Source organism: Ascidiella aspersa, chromosome 1, assembly GCF_963924565.1.
Source record: "Ascidiella aspersa chromosome 1, kaAscAspe10.2, whole genome shotgun sequence".
NCBI classification, from domain to species: Eukaryota; Metazoa; Chordata; class Ascidiacea; order Phlebobranchia; family Ascidiidae; genus Ascidiella; species Ascidiella aspersa.
In genome coordinates, this window is record NC_139447.1 from 20,667,839 (window position 1) to 20,679,956 (window position 12,118).

General features: G+C 38.0%; 1 protein-coding gene and 2 pseudogenes across 2 annotated transcripts in view; 1 reads left to right on the top strand and 2 right to left on the bottom strand.

Annotated features, from left to right (window-relative positions):
• The window catches only part of LOC146168224 (RNA-binding motif, single-stranded-interacting protein 1-like), a 47,601-nt gene extending 35,767 nt beyond the window's left edge, over positions 1-11,834 (bottom strand). For both annotated transcript variants that reach the window (XM_083380356.1, XM_083398008.1), the window contains exon 1: positions 11,755-11,834. The gene's annotated coding sequence lies outside the window, so the exon portion shown is untranslated. The remainder of the gene's footprint in view (positions 1-11,754) is intronic.
• On the top strand, positions 4,052-5,269 carry LOC146168226 (uncharacterized; annotated as a pseudogene).
• On the bottom strand, positions 8,811-9,702 carry LOC146168227 (uncharacterized; annotated as a pseudogene).
• Positions 11,835-12,118: the final 284 nt, after the last annotated feature.

A 12,118-nucleotide genomic window follows, 5' to 3' on the forward strand; every position in this document is an offset into this window, starting at 1 on the left:
AACAGCATACCAGGAGACAAATTGTGTCGAAATTGCTGGGGCTTGTTGTTCAAAAATATGCAGGTTGAAAAAGATCCTTCTGGTAAGTCATCAGATTCAAGTACAACAGAAAGTATAGAGGACTCTTTTAACGAATCTAATTTATTAAAAAGGTCAAATGAAGTACTAAAGCTATTGGGAAAATCACCAGTTAAACTACATTCCCTCAAAAAACGACAACGCCTATCTTATGTTCAAAACACGGTATCTAATGTAGTCCGGAACTTCCAAGAAAATTTGTCACTTGCAATACCAACAGAAGATGAAGAACAAGCATCAACTTCACAGTAAAAAAAACAACAAGAGGAAAATGCAATTAAAGCAAATGATTTGGATATTTTAATGAACGAGCTTAAAGAAAAAATAGTAACTGCTAATCGTGACAAAAAAATTTCCATTTTGACATTAAAGCCGCACTCCTGGCATTTTGAAAAAACTGGTAAATTTTTTGAAGTGTCTTATTATTATGTTTTGCAATCCGCTAATTTAAAACTGGAGAAAGGAATTTTGGCAAAATCAGACCCCTTTGGAGCTAAATATAAACTAACAGATGAAACAAAACAGCTGATTAAAGATTTTTATTTGGATATTAACCATTCATTTTTTAGAATCCTGCCTGGCCAAAAGGATTTTGTTAGCATAAGACCGAACATACATGAGCAAAAACGCCTTTTACTGTGTAATATTGATGAACTATATGTATTGTTTAGACAAAAACATCCCTCTTTCAAACTACGTTCATCCATGTTTTATAGCCTTCAACCAAAACAATGTATTACTGTATCAGCATCAGGACAAAATCTCTTTTAAATTTCATACTTTTTCTTCTGAATAGAATTGTAACTATTATTTTTTTCTAGAATCCTGTAAAGAATGTTAAATGTAAATATTTTTGCCAATGTATATTGTATGTCAGTACAATAGTTGAACGCAAAGTTGTGACAGTGTAGCGTATCAATTGATTTAAAGTGTCACCATTTTTTATTGTTGCATTTTAATTTGTTCCACAATTTGCATGAATTTGAAACTTAATAACCAACTACTAATTGCAAATAACCAAGAATCACTTTAAAAATTCCAAATACTATGATGTCTCAAGATTACTTTTCCAGCATGAAAATTAAAAAAAAATTGCAGAGAGCTTCGGAAAAGTCTTCGGAAGTCAGAAAACTTTAAATGTAAATTACATGTAGAAGAATTTGTCACATATTGTTTTTATTATCATTTTTGAAATTAGCAACCTCATAAATGGTGGAATAGCATTTTACTGCAGGCTTCTACTGCAAAATTAAGCCACAACAGAGCAAAAAGCGCTCAAGCGGAACCAAAAAATACCCATTTCCACCTAGTGGTAAAATATTTCAAAATGTCATATCTTTAAAACCGCTTATCACAGAACGCTCAAATTTTTTGCATTCTTATTTTTTTATTAAAATCTTCAATTACCTAAAATTTAAAGAAAATCTGAAAACATGGGTGGACAAATTTCTGAAAACTTTAAATTAAGGATGGAATGACCCTGGTGTTAACAGTTAACTTATGCAATAATTTTTGTAACATCAGTTTAAATTCAAGCTCATAAATCACATGGTATTAAAATTTGCTTAAATTCAAAACAATTTATACAGTAAAAATGGAAACACAAAAAAGGCCGTTGTTACAACAAAATCAGATATCAGCGCAAATGGCAAGGAACATCAACTGTGCCTGACTGGGTAGATGAATATAAAGATTTTGAGGTGACCAAGCATTCACCATAATTTGTCGTACAGGTCGAAGAAGGGATGCCACTGCTTAATGTGCTATTAAAAACATAATTTCATCAAGTCCCCTGTCCAGCTCAGACTCTACAGCCTGTATTTAACCGATTTACCTAACTAAAATAAGATTGATATTCAGCAATCCTTCGTAGGGCTCATGGAAAATATGCCACCATCAGTTTCGAAATTTGTACTGTGCATGCACACACAGTCTTACTCGAGTTCCGAGTCCGACTCCGCAGCCCTGCTGTGATCTGCTAATTCACGAATGATCTGACATCAACCTAATTTCATAAGTTAAATTCTGTAAAGACCCTAACCCAGGAGTGGGCAATTATTTTTATCCGCGGGCCGCATGAGAAACTTAAAATGCTGTGGCGGGCCAGGTCAAAAATAAGATCTCAAAAACACGCAATATGACGTCATACTCTGACGGGATAAAACAAATTAGCTAACGAACTTGTTATTATGTTTGTAGTTGTGCTAAAATATGCAATTTAAGTCTAACTTGAAAAAGAAGTCGTGCGAAGCGCGAAATAATTGCGACTATATTTGCCAACTTTGATTTAGATTTATAGGGGGATGTGACGCATTGAGAACAGATAAAAAATATAGACTATATATCTTGTTGATATATTGGCATTTATCAAGTTGTGGGGCGTGTTGACCTAAAAGTTAAGATTAAAAACGAAATAATTTCTTACAAAAAACTCAATCTAAAGTTACCGATGTGTTACTTGTGGTACAACGGCCATATTGCAAAAAAGGTATAAATCGGGTTCATTAACTAAATTAGGTTGACAACATAGAAATAAACATGTTTCAGAGTTTAGAAAACGGCTGGTATTTAGTTTATAATTTAAAGACATAATACATTCGAGACGGAATATACTTCGGGATTCAAGCGAATCGCGAAAATAACTTCCATTTTAGTATTTAAAAGAGGCTAAAAATTTTTATGTACCTCAGCATCATGCATTTTTTTAAATTGATTTGTTTTGCTGATTTAACTAAATTAATAAATGCATTTTATTAACTTTGTGATGTCATCCCTTAAACTTTATGGTCCACCCTAAAAAATCCTATTCTTCAGATTTTTTGCATTATGTTGGCAACTAAGGGTATATTAAATGACCACAAAAAAAAAACTTTTGCATGCAATGTTGTCTTTGCAGGGAGTGCATAATAGAAAAAAGTATAATATTATTAGTGCCATGGTAAAATATAAAATGGTTAAGATCAAACCATAAGTGGATGGATTAAATGTATCGCGTTTTCCGTTTTAGCTTATGATGCTTACAGACAGTGACTCACTTACCAAGTTGACTTACCTAAATTTTAGCTTTAAAATGCAGGAAAAGTATCACTTAAATACTAAGAATTGGTTTTCTGTAACTCCTTTTAACAGACAGTCTGCCAAGTCGCTTATGTTAGGCATGCTTTAAAATTCTATTAAATGGTACAACAAAACCTTATAAACTCTGTCAATTTAATTTGAAGCATAGCAGTCTTCAAGTAAACTAAGGTTGTTTTTTTTACTTCGCAACAAGACTTTGCCAGGCTTCTGTTGAAATTTTTTCGTTTTTGGGGGGCTTGGCCTCCAAAGTTGAATAGTGTGTTTGTCAAACAAATGTGTAATCTTGCCATGTATAGGCGATAAACAAGTTAAATGTTGATCTCAGTTTTAAAAAAAAAACATTAAAACAAAAATATTAAATTAAAAAAAAATATTCAAAAAAATTAATGAGACATTGTGTTCAAAATAACAGCACTATAGCACAACTTTTTTTGTTAGATTTGCGTAACACATAGACACAAGCATAGCAAAACTGGTCAAAAGTTCCTGCAAAAGCGATGAATTGTTTGCATTTACATATAGGTAATACAAACAAAAAATATAGATTATGGCAGTGCTTCAACAGGGTGTTACAAATTAATATCTAAACATGTAACCTTTCCTTATGCGTTAAACTTTGTTATGTTGTTTACGAATTGCCTTCATGTTATGTCATAATGCCCCAAAACTGGCGTGATGTTTACCGGTTAAAACCGGTTAAATGTGGCAGTGAAAACATGTGTTTTTGAGTGCTTCAGAAATCTAACTCCAAGGTAACACTTGAGTAATTCAGACGTGAAAAAACGTTGAAGTATTTCTCAAAATAACGCGCACAATATTTGTGGTCGTGACAACTGGGGGCTCGTCCGGGATTGCTTCTCTTCAGATTTTCAGCACCAACAGACAAAGATTGTTAGCCATGGAAAAGTTAGCAGAAGCTGGTAAACCCATGGGCCTAACTGGTGAAAACTTGCTAAAGTGGGTAAACGAACAGCAAGCGATTGAGCGCGAGGAACGAAAAGAGAAACGTGACTTCGAGGCTGAGGCTAAGCGAAATGAGGAACTAAAAATAGCTGAAGCCAACAGGCTTTAAGAAAAGAAAATAGCTGACGCTCAGGCGGAGCGTGAATTTCAACTGGAAATGAAAAGATTGGAGTTAAACTAGCCGAAGCAAATAACGCTAAGGATGTGGCAGCAGTAAGTAAGGCTAAGGCTCCAAAGTTACCACCGTTCGTCGACGGAAAAGATGAATTGGACAGCTACTTTCTGAGGTATAAACGATTTGCTGCTAGTAGTAATTGGGACAAACGCGAGTGGGCAATGTCTCTCAGTGCTTTGTTATCAGGTAGAGCGCTAGACGTGTATTCTCGATTGACAGATATTGAAGCCATTGATTATAAGGTGCTGAAGCAGGCATTGTTAAATAAATATGACCTCACAGAGGAGGGTTATCGGTCAAAATTCCGTTCTGCGAAACCTCAGTCCGATTAAAGTCCGATTAATTGCGTGCGCTTACAAAATTACCTGCAAAAATGGGTTGAAATGTCTGGTTTCTCTACGTAATGGAAGGAAGTTCGCGATTTGTTTATAAAAGAACAGTTTATAAAATCGCGTTCTAAGGAACTTTCAGTTTATTTGCGTGAGCAGGCGCCAAAATCGTTGAAATTGCTAGCCACAGTAGCGTATCAGTTTCTTGCTGCACACGGGAAAAACTTGTCAATTTCGGCTGGAAGAAATTTAACGCAAGCTGATCAGCAGGGTTATGACGTATGCTTTAATTGTAAACAACATGGGCATTTGGCGAGAGAGTGTCCACGGTTGAAAGGGGATTCCCGTAATTCAAGAAAATGTTTTATTTGTGATAGAACTGGGCATTTGGCGAGAGACTGCAGATCATGTGTGGCGCCGTCGCGGCCAGTTAAGCAAAGTGGAGGAGCTGGTTCAACCTGATATTAGCAAATTAAGCTCGGAAGGAGGTGTACAGCCGTTTGTGACGCCGCAAGAAATACCCGGGCAAGTCGGGCCGCTATCAGTGCGTAAAGGACTTGTGGGAGATCATATGGTTGACACTTGCATGATATGGGCTGCACTGGAGTTGTGGTTAAACGGAAATTTGTTGAAGACGGTCAACTGACAGGACACAGTGGTTTTGTTACGCTGTTGGACTCTAGTACGGTTAAAGCAGATGTGGTCCATACCTTAAAGGAGATTTGGATGCGTTGTGCTTGCCAGACGCTTTGCGCGATTTGATAATAGGAAACGTACCGGGTGCCAGGGACCCTGACGATCCCTATCCAATGTGGAACGAAGGTTGTGCCGCAAAGACTCGTTTACAGAAAGCGCAGCGGGAGGGCAAACCATTAAAAGTGCCAAGTTGTGAAGAGTGGTCTGTTATTGATAGGGCCGGGTTCGAGTCCGCATAAAACGACAACACAACTTTGCGAGCTTTGAAAGAAATGGATGAAGAAAGGGTCAAAGGTGAACAGGTTACTGTATAGGAATTATCAGCACCCAAAAAGTAATGGTGGAAGGTGGATCCGACAACTGGTTGTACCAAGTAGCTTGCGCCGGAAAATAATGGAGCTCGTTCAAGACGCCATGATGGGAGGACACATGGGCATTAAAAAGACGGCTGATAACATCCTTTCCGACTTCTATTTGCCTGGTCTCAAGGACGACGCCAAGCGGTTCTGCAGGTCGTGTGACATATGCCAACGGACAGTGAGCAAAGGTAACGTTCCAAGGGTGCCGATGGAAAAGATGCCCCTGATTGACCTTTCAAACGTGTGGCAGTTGATTTGATTGGTCCAATCTACCTAGCGAGTGAGGACGGTCACTGCTTTATACTTACTCTAGTGGACTAAGCGACTCGCTATCCAGAAGCGGTTCCATTGAAAGCGATCACAACCGAAGCGGTGGCGGAAGCTTTAGTTGATATGTACAGTCGCCTCGGAATACCCGATGAGATTTTAAGCGACTTGGGAACTCAGTTCATATCGGACTGCATGAACGAGGTGGAAAGACTGTTAAGAATACATCATCTGACAACGACTCCGTACCACCCGATGTGTAACGGGCTGGTGGAAAAGTTTAATGGAACATTGAAGAGAATGCTTAGGCGCCTGTGCTGCGACCATCCTAAGCAGTGGCATTGATACATAAACGCGCTGTTATTTGCTTAGCGTGAGGTGCCGCAAGAATCTACAGGTTTAGCGCTGTTTGAATTGCTGTATGGGAGGACTGTCCGTGGACCTATGTCTATTCTGGAGGAATTGTGGACGAACGAGTCAACGGAACCAAATCTGCGAAGCATCTACAGGTATGTTTTTGATTTAAAGCAGCGTATGGAGGACACACTGAAAATCGCTCGGACGGAGCTGGAAAAATCACACGAGCGGTATAAAAAGTACTTTGACAAAAAAATCAAAGCTCAGAAGTTTGGAAGAAGGCGATAAGGCTCTCGTGTTGTTGCCAATGGATAACAACAAACTGCTTATGCAGCGGAAAGGTCAATTTGTTGAAAAGAGGACCGGACTTTATTTGTTGAAGCAATACATCGCGCAATTGACGACCCAACTAATAAGCCAAAAAATATTGATGCGTGTTCGGCAATGCTGACAGATGAGATGAAGTAGAAAATGATGACGATTTACTGGAGCTGTGTTCATTTTCCGAGAAAGGAACTGTGGACGACGTGAGTTACGGCAAGAACTTGACAGACACCCAACACTCATCGGAAGTTAAACAAAGTGACAATATTTGACCCAGAGCTGATGACGACAGTAGCGGATAAAAACAGCGGCACCCTGACGGCGCCGGAAAGCTCTTATGCTATACTGGATTTTACTGCGTATTTGGGATTATTTTTACGTTGGTCCTAACACTACAGTTTTATAGATGTTTCTGCTTTAGGTATTGTTGCTTTTTAGATTTTATTGTGTGTTCCCGGTATATCGACACATTACTTACTGGGTGTTGATAATATTATTTGCAGAAAAGAATAATCGTAATATTAAGACAGTTATCGTTTCCACACAATTTAAATTAGGTTTAGAGAAAATAGTACTGCATATTAAGTATCCTTAGGGACGTGATTACAAAAATAGACATATCAAAAATTGATGACGAATAGGGATGTCCAAAGAAGAATATCGAATCCTTGGATTTGAATCCAGATGGGATTCGAATCCAATTCTGCCGTTTATTTCGGGTAATTGGAACCGATATAATTTAATGTTTTATCGCGGATTGTTGCGCCTAATTGCACAAACGCGTGTGTTAAGTTGGCCTGTCGCTGCGGCGACCAATTTACAGTGCTTGCTTTAAATGTAACCTTTTTCCAGGCAACCAATTACCGCGTCTCGCGATAACGTTCGTCTAATAATTAAGTGTCAATCAAGCGTTATTGGGCGAGCGATCAACGTGTAATGTCTGGTGTGGAGTTCGCAATTTCCCTAAATGCGTTAAGTTTCAAAAGTATAACATTACGTTGTAAAACGTGCTGGCCGTCCACAAAATGCGCTAAAGGGTTACTTACTTAAGGTCAACTTTAGGCCAATATTCAGCGAGGTTATGCAGTTATGCACAGTGTAATTGTCAAGAATTCGTTAAGTCAATAGTAACTTTGTATTCTTTGCAGTACCGGTACATTGTTTGACTGCATTACAGATCACGTTAGTAAAAAAAATAAGCCCTAAGACCCAACAATGCTTGAAAAAACAGGACCGAATTGCTTAAGACTTCTGTGTGCAGTGTTGCATTGTACTCACTATTGGCAAAAATATAAGTTTTGGCAACAACCTGGACATTTGACATATTACAGTTTACACAACTGCTTCAAATGACAGTTGTTAAGAATGTTAAACATATGGGAGATTTTTTTTAGTATAATGTACACATGTTAGAAAATTGTTTGGGCGATTTATTGCTGTGATTGTGGGCCCTGTAGGGCAGGGGTCTGCAAATACGGGGTCGCGACCCCAATTTGGGTCGCGGGACCATTCAGTTTGGGTCGCGAAAGCCTTAATAATAGAGGCCTATATTTTAAGTTTTCGAATTGTTTCCATTAGTACACTGAATTGTATACAAGAGAGCCGTCTTACTTTGAGCGCGACTAAAATTGTCACGCGAAATCATAGACACTTTAAATAGAAGGACTGGTATCTTCTATGCTCGGTATCTGAAACTTGGGTCCCAGCCAAGTTGTAACTTGGGTCCCCCCATAATTTGTGTCAAATACATGGTAGAACCTTCATTCTGGTGACTCTTGGGGGGTTTTGAAGGGTGAGGAATTACTTTTTCATACTTTTAACCTTCTACGAGGTCATATGAAGGTCATTTAAAGGTCAAATCACATAAAAATAGCGCAAAATCACTCAAAATATTGCATATTTTCTCCTTTAAGCAACTGAAACACACAGTATGTTACCCTGTGACTGAATTAAAAAAAATTTATACATGGACAGTTTAGCCTGGATAGTTCAACAGAAATATATCTTAGACGAACAACTTAGTTAATTATGAAATAACACAATTGAAAGTTAATTTTTCTACAATATATATTTAACATTTTTAGGTAAAAATTCCTAGGACAATGTTATTTCAAGGGACTCAGCATAATGAAATTTGTAGAAATGAGTAATCAAACTACTTGTTGGCATTCTAAAGATACTTGTTCAGTTTTTAGTAGAGGCTTTTTATTTTCTTCTTAAACAGCCGAGTTGTCTTTCTTTGTCACTGTTGTCAAGCACAAATGCTTTTAAAAGAATGTTTGATAAAGTAAGACATGCTCCTTGAATTACAACCATTGGAATATCGATAAGAAGCAAAGCATGGCGATGAGCTCGGCAGCAATGCAAGTTGCACTTACTAAGCAGTTTATAGGCTGAGTGTACGAAATGCACTGTTCAGAGTAGAGGTACAGTTAGTCCACCTCTATTTAAGTTTGTGAGAAACTCCGAATTAATCCGATGGTCGTCGTCATTTTCAGTTTCGATACGCAAGATATTAGCTCAATATTTATGTTCCAAATATCCAGCTACAAAAATACATTTATGTTTGACACTGTCATTAGATTGCACTAGGTCTTCAGTGTCAGCAATGGTGATGTAAAATTGATCATCATCAATGCAAATGTTAGAGGTGCAAGGCGCATCATGAGACTCGCACGGAGTTGACTCATATTTGAAAAACGCATGGAGGTTTTTGGTTTTTGCAGCTGTCTTGATCTACAATTTCACCATAGAAATTACTTCCATTTCGTTGTCTAGCTTGACCAAAGAACTTTTCAAGGGCCTCACCAGCAAACACACCAGGTAGAACGTAGATGAAGTTGTGTTGAGTCAGTAGCAACTCTGCGGCCTCGACGGCTCTTGGAGACAGTACAAATGCTTCTGCAGTTTGATTGATAAGCTTCTGCGTCCGACACCGACCACCTGGCCATGCATGAGAGGCTATAATGTCACAAGTTTCATTAAGTTTTTTGAAACTAGTGCAGTTCGTGGTCCATGGCTAACTACAGTCATCACGCATGTTAATACCGGAATATCGACCTTTCACATTCATCATTTGAAACCAGTGATGATGACAAAAATGATGGTGCCCTAGTTAATGCCAAGTTTATCCTTGAGTTGAAAGAGCAGCAACTGTCTTGTCATTGAATATCTGGCATACAAAAGGCGCGCTTTGTCTTTGCAAAGATTTTGGGTACAAAGCTGTGTATGTGATCTTGGTAAGACAGGGGGGGGGGGGGGGGGGCTTTATTGTACAGTGCTTCTATGTCCTTCCATGGTGCAATATACGTGTTTCCATCTTTTGTGAAAGAAAGTTCCTTAACATGCACCGTTATCAAGTTAATTCTTATATTTTTAAAAGAATAAACGTAGTCAAAAACGAGGAAAGCATAAGAATTTATAGCGTCAATGAAGACTGTACCAGGGCCATGTAATTTACCATTACCTGCATTTGAATTACAATTATCACCTATACAAAAAATGATACTACCACTTTCCACTACTAGAGCTTCCAGGATTTTCTTGAGTTGATCTGAATTAAGTTTTTTATCAGGGTCGTACCAGAAAATCAAAAAGGGGGGTCCCAAATTTTCAACTTAGGGAATTCCCCTATCTTCCGTCTGACGTTCATGAATAATGATGTCATAAAACAGTGACAGTATGACGTCATAGAATGGTGGTTGCAAGACGTCACAAAAAAACTAATCAGAAACAGCCAAAGAACGACCAGCAAAAGCAAACCTTTAGACGCAGGGCGAACACGTGCGTCGTCGACAATCCTGTCAGGCACCAGCTGCGACATCACAGTGTGCAATCGTTAACTTCAAGCGAAAAAAGAAACGAAGACCGTGAAATATGTGTGATTAATTGTGGTAGAAACATACATAATTCGACTATCAGCAGCGTATTTTCCTAAGTTCCATGAACGGAACTAGCGCTAAATTACAAGCACGCCTTTCGCCACCTGCAAGTGGCAAGAGCCCCAACCCCCCTGGTACGCCGCTGGGGGCAACGGATAATAAAGTATAATATATTTAACCTTCATAATAAATACATATCACACTTACAAATATTACTAATAATCGCATTTTGAAATTCCAGGGGGGGCAAGTGCCCATTTTGTAGAAAATGTGTTCAGCCGCGCAAATCTGACTCGAGCAAACGCGCAAAGCTTCAGACACGCAAACTTCTGTATGGAACTAAATTACCTAAAAATAAGTAATACTACTAAAATATAAATACAGGCTTTAACAAAATTTACTATTTACAAGAAGTATATCAACGTAATACAAACGTTAGTATGGCTCCTGCATTACTGACGTCACATTTATTCACTCATCACATCAGGCCTGCACAACTAAAATGGTACAAGGGCCACAACAAGCACAAAAAAAATTGGCAGGCCGCATACTGAAGTTGCATAACATTTTTAAACGCTAGTCTATAAGAAGTATATAATATAATGCATCATATAGAATCCCCTGCGAAATGCTAAAAACGCAGTTCAGCGTTTTGGTCACGCATCAGTGGACAACGGTCACGTGTTTAGTGACATCAAATTAGGCAATATCGAGTAATATTGCATATTAAATGCTACACTATCAAACTTTTTTAATATTTAGCTGCGCCCGCACACTAACCTCAGTGCTTCAAAGTATTCCATGAACGCTGTAAACCTGTAAGTTTATTATAATGTCGCAACTTGTAAGTTTATTATAATGTCGCAACGTTCGGTAGTCTGGTGGTTTATTTTCAGCCGCGCAAGTTCAAGTCGAAATTTTATTTTCAGCCGCGCATTTTTTTAGCTGCAAAACATCTCCCCCGCGCAATATCCAAAGTTTCCAATCTGGGCTGACACTACACTACATCGCTACATTTAAAGCAAGCACTATAAATGTGTCACCGCAGAGATAGGCCTTAATCCAAACTTGCCACTCGCAGTTTTACAATTAGGAGCAACAATCGGCGGTAAAAACTTTAATTATTCCAATTACCCAAAATAAACGGCAGAATTGGATTCGAATTCAGATGGGATTGGATATTCTACTTTGAACATCCCTAATTAACATACAACTTATCTTTATACAACTTAACATTTTGCACAAACCTTTAAAGCCAGGTAGGTAAATCAGTCGTTTGACAGCAGAAGCAACACAATTTACCAACTTAGGAATACTTTCCACCCCTGCAAAGACAAATTAGGGACGTGTGATACCCAAGATTTTTCACAAACAAGCTTTTACACTTATTATTGGTGGTGATCAACTGATAACACTCTTTTGGAATCATACCAGGATACAGATTACAAATTCTTTGTTTTTGTCAATCGATAACCCAATTTTTTAATATAACGGAGATATATACCTTTTTCCAGAGATAAAGTTATGCGTTATGCCAATTGTTTTTTGAACATATAATGCATATTACATTCACTTTATGTTATCTAATTATAGAAATCTTATTTTACATAA